Raw genomic sequence first — 9,549 nt, 5'->3', positions numbered from 1 at the left:
AATGCTATAAGCATTTCAGTTTCTAAATGTTGAATGAGGTTTCCCTCTTACAGCAAATCAGACTCATGTTGAAACTGAAAACCAGGTTCTTCTGTAAAGATCCTGTGAACCTGAAATAGCACAGAAAACATGTTAATTTTACAGTTTTATAATGAATGAAATCAAACTCTGTATTATTGGGCTTTATTATTACTGGGTATCTCAAACTCTAGTTGAAGCGACCAAGGCAGGATAGGTGTTCGGGGACCAACAGCTCTCTGACCCACACTGAGCTGCTGGACCGCAGCCGACGCAATGGCGCTGACTGACACCAGCCTGCGACCTGGCCTGTGCGGTTCGAAATGCCGAGGTTGAAATCCTGACTTGCTTGTCTCCGATGCATCCAGGGTTTCATCTTCGGAGCTTACCGTGGCTGGCAGGTTATGATCGTGCGCCTCTGTCGGAGCCTGTCCCGGCAGCTGGCTGTCAGAAGTTGGTGCTGTCAGTCCCTTTTGGAGGGACTGGTATTTCAGAGGTTTCACACATCTAAATTTGAAGTGTCGGTCTGCATTGCCTGCGTGTAATGCTATTTCACGCTTTCTTTTAACTCCATTTTAATAATAAATGAAAACCCAGTTCAGCAAACACTTAAGCACGCGCTTACCATTACAGGCCTTGCTACAGTACCTGCAGTTTTTCTCAAAGTTGGCAGTTGCTGTTAGAGTTCAGGAGGCGGCAGAGTTTTTAAAGCACAGAGAGATGTTACGGTGACTTGCAATGCAGGATAAAATCCCGTTCAGTCGGTATCAGTGATGAAACCCCTGCTTTCTTAAAGGAGGTGGCCAAGAGTTTACATACTGATTGCATCATGCGCTGCCCATGCTTTGTTGTCTCCTGTGCAAGGTCATGGAAGTGGAAGGCCAAGCCAATGTGTTTGGGAAAAAGCAGAGGCTTTCTGGTTTGGATTCGCTGAAAAGTGTATTTCAAATAAAATTTTGGCTAGACACTCTGCATTCCTTTATTTATTCCTCCTCTCCAAAAATTACTGCTCCAGGATATACTTGAGAGAGCTTGAGACTTGCACGAAGATTTATTGCTTTTAGTTTCTGAATCAATTCTGAACCTGAATTAGCAAATGCTTGTGCATATTTCTAATAGCGACAAGAATTCCAGCAGAGTTTCTGAGGTCTGCCTGGCTGATTAAATCCAGCAAAGGCTCCTGCTAAGCTCCTAGGCAGAGCCAGCCATATCAAGGACTTTAAGACGACCGCAAATTCAAGTGCTGAAGATTTTTTATTGTGTGAAATTTTACCAAGCAGAAGGCATATATATTAGTTGATCCATATAAATGTCATACACACATGCAAGGCTGTAGATAAGTTTCTGATATATTAATTTCACATGGTGAGGTTAATAGTATTTCTCCTGACAACTTGATTAAATTTGTAAGAAAATTCCTAGTGGAAAACAGTCATTGCATTTTTTGTCAAGCTGATAAGTATGATTTAACTGTAAGAGAAAAGCAAATGAAAAAATCGGGCTTGCACTTGAAAGCAAGCACTCTTGTTTTCTGTTTTGTTAGCTGTTAAAAGGAGTAAACAGAGGGTTCTTCATTGTTCTGCTTGCCTGGCGGTGCTTGTTTTCTTAATCTGAAATTGAAGTTGTCTCTGCTGGGAAGAACAGTGATGACCAAGAAAATAGTGAAACAACTGAAGAATACTGAAGTCAAGAAAACAACAGGAATGATTTTTTATCGGTCTAAATGTTTTACATTTCATATATATCCTGGGATCTTTTGTCTTCTCAGAAGTCATAGTTAACTTCAAGACTTAAGATTTTGGGGAAAGGAAGCCTTCTTAAAGGTTCAACACCTCCACCCTGAGATTTCCAGCAAACATTTTGGGTAACGTTGGGTGTATCCTCCAGCTGAACAGAGGAGATTGGGGTTTGGAGCCTGACCTCCTCTGATCTTATGGGAAAAGAGACACAATCTCAGCAAATTGTTTCTCAGAGCATTTTGTGCTACACAAGAAGGTGAATGTCCCTCAGAATGTCAATGTAAATGTCTTGGGTAAAATGCATCTTGGTTTGGGGAGGGTTCCTGGAGATCTCTGAGGGTTAGGGCTCAGGCTGCAGTCCTGTGCACCTCTTGGGTCCTGCTGCTCTGAGGCTTGGTGCTTATGTTGGGTGAGAGGGGGGTCCCATGGCAGAACCCTCTCCCTGGGGAGGCCCTGACGTGGTGGAGGGGCTGGTGTTTCCCTTCACATACAATGGCGCCCATGCAACTGGCCTCCACCCCAGTGCCTGGCCAGGGTCACATGCACAGAAGGTATTGTCCGCCTCTCACTGATCTCCACCATGATGTGTGCCTCCAAAGGGCTTCTCCCTTGTTCCTTGGCTGCGCCCTTCTCCCAGCTCACCTCATGCCCATGCTCACAGCTTAGGCTGAGGCACAAACCCTGTCCACCACCAAGGCTCTCCCTTGCTCTCTAGACTATGGGGTCCCTCCTGCACCCTCCTGCGCAGAGGCTGGGGCGTAACTGGCTCCAGCCCATCCATGCTCCTTACCCCTGGGAGCTGTGGGCACGGATACCCACGGATGACATGTGAGATTGGGTGCTCCCGTGTGCAGTGGTGTGAGTGGATCACAATTTGCACTTCGGTGTTTCACGTCCCCTGGGAGCCTGCATTCAGGATCCAAATTCTTGTGCTCCTGTTTTCTCACAAATCCCATTCTGAGTTTGACCCTGAGAGCATGACTTCATTTGTGTTTTCAGTAAGAACTATTTTGTTCAAGCCTTTGGGTGCTTTTGATTTTTTTTTTTCCTGAAGGGATAAACCACTAATTATACATGGAAATTGTACCTCAAAGATCCATCTTAATAATATAATTGTAGTAGCAAAGCAACTGGTATGATTATGTGCATCATTGCACTTTTCAGCCATTAACCAGCTTTTCTTGGTTAATGAAGTTAGTAAAACCTAGAATGTGCTTTGCTGGAATATATCCAGTGGAATCTCATTATCACCTACAAGCCTTTATAATTGGGGTGATAATGTGCAAAACGTTATATTGCTGATAAACGAGATGGGATTAAAAGAGGGCGAAGTTCTGCTCTCAGACGCATGTGACAAATCTTGGGATTTTGGTGTGTGTTTGTGGAACGCCTGCAGCCCCGTGTCAAATTTGGGGGGTCACAAATCAAGCAAGAGAAGGTGCACTTGGAGTGAGTCCAGCAGCAAAATTAATGAGAGCTGTGACCTCTCAGGAAAGGTAGAAAGAATTGGTGCTGTCGAGTCAGGAGGAGACTGCAGTGAGGCATGAAAATGGTCTTAAATGCCTTCAAAGAAGGGAATAATCTGTTCTCCATGATCCTGTTGGATAGGACACAGAGGAATGGGCTTAAAGCACAGGGAGGGTGGTTGACATCAGATATTAGGGAAACACACAATGGGTAATTAAAGACTGGTTGACTTTGCTTGGACCAGGGTGCGTCAAAGGATTCTCCACTGTTGGCGGGCACCAGGAATAGGTGAGGGAGGCATTGGCGGAGGTGGCATGGGTGCGATTCCTCCTGGATTCAGGTGGCGGGGAGCTGAAGCACCAGTGCCACCACTACGGTGTTCTTTTATGCTTCGAGGCAGAATCAGGTGGGAGACCATTAGCAGAGAGACCAGAGAGCTGCTTGGTCCTTTCACAAGCACAGACCAGATCTGCCAGGAGGATCTGTGATCAGGGTTACACGCACACCTGTGACATGCTTGGAATTATTGTCAGGATAGAAGGGAGAAAAGACTATCAATGTTGTAAAAGCAAAAGGGACCATTACTGTTTGTTTCCTTGGATGATAGAGGTCACAAGGCTGCTTCTGTTTGCGCTTGTTTGAATTTCAGCATGTCTTCTTACGAAAAAAACCATCCAAATGTTATTCCAAAAACCTTGTACTGAAGAATCATTCTGTCTGCTTCAGCTCTGGCTTCAGTAATAAATTCATTATTTGCACTGTTAATCGTGTGCCCCATCTTTCCAGTCAGAACTTGTCTGTTTTCTGTGTCAAGGTTTTCCTATGCTAATTGAGGACCCTGGTCTCCAAATTCCTTTCTCCCTGTAAACATGGATAGTCTTTAACCAAGCCATCCCTTAACCTCCACTCTTTGTAAACTAAATAGATTGAGCTCCTGCATCTGCAACTGTAAAGGCTGTTTTTCTGTCCTTCGTATTCCTCTCTGAACTCTCTGCAACTTGTCAACATCCTTTATGAATTGTGGGCTCTAAATTTAACACAGCCCTCCAGCGGGAATTACACCAGCAATGCCAGGAGCACAGGAAGATTTGCATTCTTTGCTTCAGCACTATACTCAAATATTGTGTACGACTGAGTAGGAACATAAAAATAGGTTCAGACTAAAGGTTCATCTAGCTCAGTGTTTTGTTTCTGACAGTAGTCTGTAGTGGGTGGATACTGAAGGGTGATATTTCCCTGTGTAGCCCTCCCCTTATCTTTTTAAAAATAAAGACACAATCTTAAATTCCATGCAAAGCCCTTGGTATTTATATGTTTTTGGTGTCTAAATGGTCTCTTATGCCTGTTGGTTTTCAGCACTTTTATCATGTGCTGCCCAAGGAGTTAAACTGTAAACCAGAAGATTTGTGTCTTTGCTAAGAGTCTGGGAAAGGATATTTTTAAATCACAGCAGGGCCCTGAGAAGGCAGGGCGAGAGCCGCGGTCCAGACGGAGGGACAGCAGGTTCCTGCTCCCCAGGGACGGTGCTAGTCAGCGGGCTGGCTCTCCGGAGGCTGCCCCGCTACCCTCATGCCTGATGGCTGTGCTGCAAAGCCAGGGGCTGACACCCCAAAAAGGCAGCAGGAGCAAACGTGGGGCCCTGGCAGGTGCTGCTGGAGCTCTGACAGCAGCCAACTGAGCACCAAGGAAGGAGTTAACACAACGCTCTTAATGCCTCCCCGTCTGTAATGACTGTGCTTGTGCTTCGCTGATGAACTACTGTGATCCCCAAAGCTGTTGTAGCCCCTCTGACTCCCAAGATGAAGTCCGCCTCTTGTGAGTGTGGAGCTGGGGGACTCAGCTTGGCCCCATGGAAGCACATGGGGCTTCCTTGTGTCCCCTCTGCCATGTGACCCAGCCAGGTCCCTGGCAGCGACAAATCCTCTCCCTCAGTTACCACTCCGCCACGTTGTGTCACCTGCAACTTTATTAGAGCATGTTTTCATGTTTTCTTCCAGTAAAGATGTTACACAGCTGAGAATAGATCACCGTGGAGCTTCTTGGAAACTACTGGGTGATGATTCCTTGTTTACAGTTACACTTGGAGCTTTGTCAGCTGGTTTTCAGGTCACTTGCTGTGCGCCAGGTTGGTTCTGTGCTGTTCGAGTTTCTTAATCAGTACAGTGTGTTATGTTGGGTGTCACGCAGCATTTTGTGGCATCAGTGTTAGCAGATAAGTCAACACACTTCACCATCTTACAATTAAGACACCAAGCTAGTTCAGTAGGATGTACTTGCCGTAGACACGTACCCTGGGTTTAGGGAATGTGGTCTCACTACAGTCATTGGGCTGCTGGAAGGATGAAAGGGTGGGTATTTTGGACCATTCCAGTAGCAGACTAAATAAAATAAGGTATAATCCAGTGTCACAGAAATGTGTTTGTGGAAAAAGCAAGATGTCCAAAGATAGAGTCAGTGCTAGAGGGAGAAATGGATATGTTTGCATTTCAAGTCGTTGCTGGCATGCATATAACCAAAGGCATACTCGCTAGTGGTGGGCAAGACTGGTGATGAGGAAATGTGTTTTACTGCTGGGGAAGGAGAACAGGAAAAGTCATTGCTTTAAGGGCTTGAAAGTAAGAGCAGAGCTAGGTGAGGCCAGCAAGAATATAGAGATGAGACTTGGAGAAAAAATGATTTAAAAATATTTAGATCCTCTTTTCTGAATATGCAGAACAACCAATGGTATAGGCCACTTAGCAGATGTAAATGCACATGCACAAATGTAAATGCAGGTTTCCAGTATGTCTGTGGATCCTGATCCTTTAAAAAGACAACCTCAAATTCTGGTCCCACTGAAAGTAATGGGAAGACTCCTGCTAGCTTTATCCTTATTTATTCATTTATTGTAATCATATTATTGAGATAACTGGACACAAAGAGCCATAGAGAGAATATATTCCATTGTTTTTGTCTCATTACTCAGGCAAAAAGAGCAAAAATCCCAGTCATAACTTCCCTCTGCTAGGGAAGTGTGAGTGCCACACACTCTAGTTGTGCGTTTTCCCCTGGTGTAAGAAAGGAAGGGTGGGGGACCTCTTCTCGTATTTTATTGCTTTTGGGTTCATTTATTTTGTATTTTTTGTATAAATATATTATCCATTTTTTACCATTTTTCTGGTAATTTGCCAATTCTGGGCACTTGGATTTTTGTTCAAGCAGCTGAGGAAAGCAAAAATATTTGTTCCTAAGTATGTTCAATTGTGAGAAGATTCCTCTATCATTCAAATTTCTGGAGGCATCATCTTGATTTTCTCAGCAGCTTTGTCCTGGTACCAAATTATTATAGCTTTCCAGATGAATATGAATGCTTTTCCCGTTTGAAAAAAAAAGAGAATGTGAATAAACACCATTGTTTCCTAAACTAATAAACAACTTTCCTCTAAGTTTAACACCCAGATGTTATAAAAATTGAAAGTGCATGCTACTGAAAGCCAATATTATTGAACTGACTTTATGCAAGGTTATAAAATAGCAACGATAATAAAAAATGAACAGTGCTGAGATTTGGTTGGATTTTCCTTTAAATTTATGATGCTCCTGAGAGCCTAGATATGCATTACATGTGTATTGGAACCACAATGTATCCCTTTGAAAACAGTATACCTGTAAGCTTTTAGTGAAATGGAAGTGTTTCACACATGTGGAACTCATCAGTATTTGAACAAGTTTTAAAACCTTATGGTTAGTTCAAAATGCTTCCTCGTGTTGTTTCAGCAACCGTAGCTGTCAGAACTATAAAGCTGGAGTGTCTTGGCCTTGTTCAAATAAAACATTTTAAACCAGTCATTTTAATATTTCTGTTTGTTTGGTTTTTTTTTTTTTTCCCCAGAAATAGTGAGAAATCTTAAAAATTTCACCATTTTATTCTGACACATGCCAAGTTTCTCTCGACTCTGGATATGTTGTGCTGTCGCTCATGAAAACCTCACAACATAAATTCACCCGCGTAGAATCCAGATGGTTTCATTTAGATCGTTATTTTGATCATGGCCGTTGCTGTGGTGTGGAGGAATGCTAGTGAAATGACAGTGCCTGCAAAAAAGGGAACAGGCACGAGAGAGGTTTTCATTCATCTGCAAACGAAGAGAGGTGAGAGAGGTGAAATCCTTCCTAGAACAGGGTTGCTTCTTATTAATGGAGTTTTAACTAGTGCCAGGAGCCCTTCCTTTTTGCCATTCCCAGTTAAGACAGCAGACAGAGCCGCTGTATTATTGTTCAGCCATGTCACAAAACTTCACAACACTGTAGAATTCAAAGATGTTCAATGTGCTTTGAAATATATTAATATATGAGGGTCAAAGTTACTATGAAATGAAACAAATAGAAATTGAATTAATTGTTCTTAGATTCTCGGACTCCTGTGAACGCAGTTATGGCATCTTTGACTTACCTGTAACCAACTTTGCCAGTGACACCAGGCTAATATTTTAATGTATACAGGATCTGTATACATCCAGAACTGAACTGGATAATCTATGCTGGACTGTACAAGTGGTGGTGGTTGGTTTTCTCTGTGTTACTTACTGGCTCCCTGCATTCCTTCCCATCTTCTCTCGGACTCGGGTCAGGTAAAATGTAACCATGCTTTCAGCAGTTCAAGCTTTTTAGACAGTACAGAGATGTTTAAAAAATCCAACCCATCTTTAATCTGCTATTTGGAGAGATCTGCTCCTGTAAACACTATGTGTTGTGGCAAATGGCACCCAAATCTTTAGAATTTTATTAAATGCCTGAAATGTGTCTGAGGGCAGGCTTTATACCCCTTGCTCACTAGCTACAGATAGCTCCATCTCTGTGAAGGAGGTTGCTTTCTTTGTAAAATAGTCTTCATAACGAGAAGATAAATTGTTGGTTGGATCTTTAGAACGGTTAATATGGAATTTTTTGTATCACTGATTTTTATGTCTTTGCAAACCAGATAAAATATTTTCACATGTAGGCTTCTGTTGTTTCCCCTCACTGTTTGCTAACATGTTAGGAAAAGACCAGGCACATTTTTGTCTCATTGTAAAGAGGAGACTTCCATGGAAACCACGATGGATACTCCAGGGAAGCCTGTCAAGTAGTTTAAGGTCAGAAATCAACCTGCATTTAGGAAGGAGGAATGGCGAGCGTTGCAAGCGAGCCTGGCAGCAGAGTCGGGAGGTCTGGCTGCCTGTCCAGCTATACCGCCCGTGTTGGTCCAGGTCAGGTGCCCCTCTGCTCTTTCCAGGTGAAAGCCATCCCGTAACAACCTGTCATTATTTAAGCAATTTTTCTGCAACCATCACTTTGTCGTTAAGTTACTGTAGCTATAGACAGAGAACACAGAGGCTGCCCACGTTGGCAGATCGGCAGCGCTGGCTGTGACCGTGGCTGGACTCTGCCCTCCTCTCTTCCCCTGGCTGTTAGCCCACAGAAAGCCCTGTTTTTGTACATAACCATAATATTTTTGTTCTGCGGCTTCAAAAAAAGCACAAGTTATCTAGCAGAGCTAATCCCAGGAGAGTGGGAGTCCTGAAGTGGTTCATTAAAAAAAAAGAAAAGAAAAGGAAAAGGTGTGTGAAATATGAAAATCTGGGTTGGCTTTTACTCACTCTGTGGAAAACCAGGGGATAACACATAAAAGGGAGGAGAGAGAGATGTGACAAAAAGCCAGAAAAAAAGAATACAGTTTGAAGCAATTCCAAGCAGACAGGATAATCATTTTGAATCAGGATGATGGGAGGACAGCAAAAAATTTTGCACAAAAGGCGCCTGAAGGATACACTTGGTATGCTGTGCCATTAATTGCGGAACCACGTGGACTGGGCAAAGTTGATTTTATATTGATTTCGCTGAAGTAGCACAGTCCACCCATGGGCCAGGGCCGGGTTGGGCCACTGCCTCAGGGCATCTCCTCCCAATCCCCTCAGGGTGGCCATGGCCTGTGGCCTTGAGGGATGGTGGGGGGGAGCTCCTGGCAGTGCTGTGGCATCTTGGGGTGTCTGTGGGGTGGCTGAGGGTGTCTGTGGGGTGGCCGGGCCAGAGGCCTCCATGGCTGAGGCCGGTGCATGCCACACTCACCATTGCCCTGGCAACGTGAGGCAGCGCGGGGGCCAGGTGAGGCCTGGCAAGCCTGGCCTCTGCCGTTTTATTTTATATTGACATTGCTGAAATGTGTGTTTTTAAAAATCTGCTGGTTAAGGGCAGGGGCCAAAGGGTGACAAATTATTTAGAGGGGAAATAAAAGGCAGCCAGCAGTGTTTTACCTACTGCTCTTGGAGGAGAGCCCTATGACAACCGGGAGGGAACGAGGAGCAAC

This window comes from Charadrius vociferus, unplaced genomic scaffold, assembly GCF_000708025.1.
Source record: "Charadrius vociferus isolate BGI_N301 unplaced genomic scaffold, ASM70802v2 scaffold282, whole genome shotgun sequence".
Taxonomy (NCBI): domain Eukaryota; kingdom Metazoa; phylum Chordata; class Aves; order Charadriiformes; family Charadriidae; genus Charadrius; species Charadrius vociferus.
The sequence above is the reverse complement of the archived record's forward strand: the minus strand, read 5'-3'. Positions refer to the sequence as shown.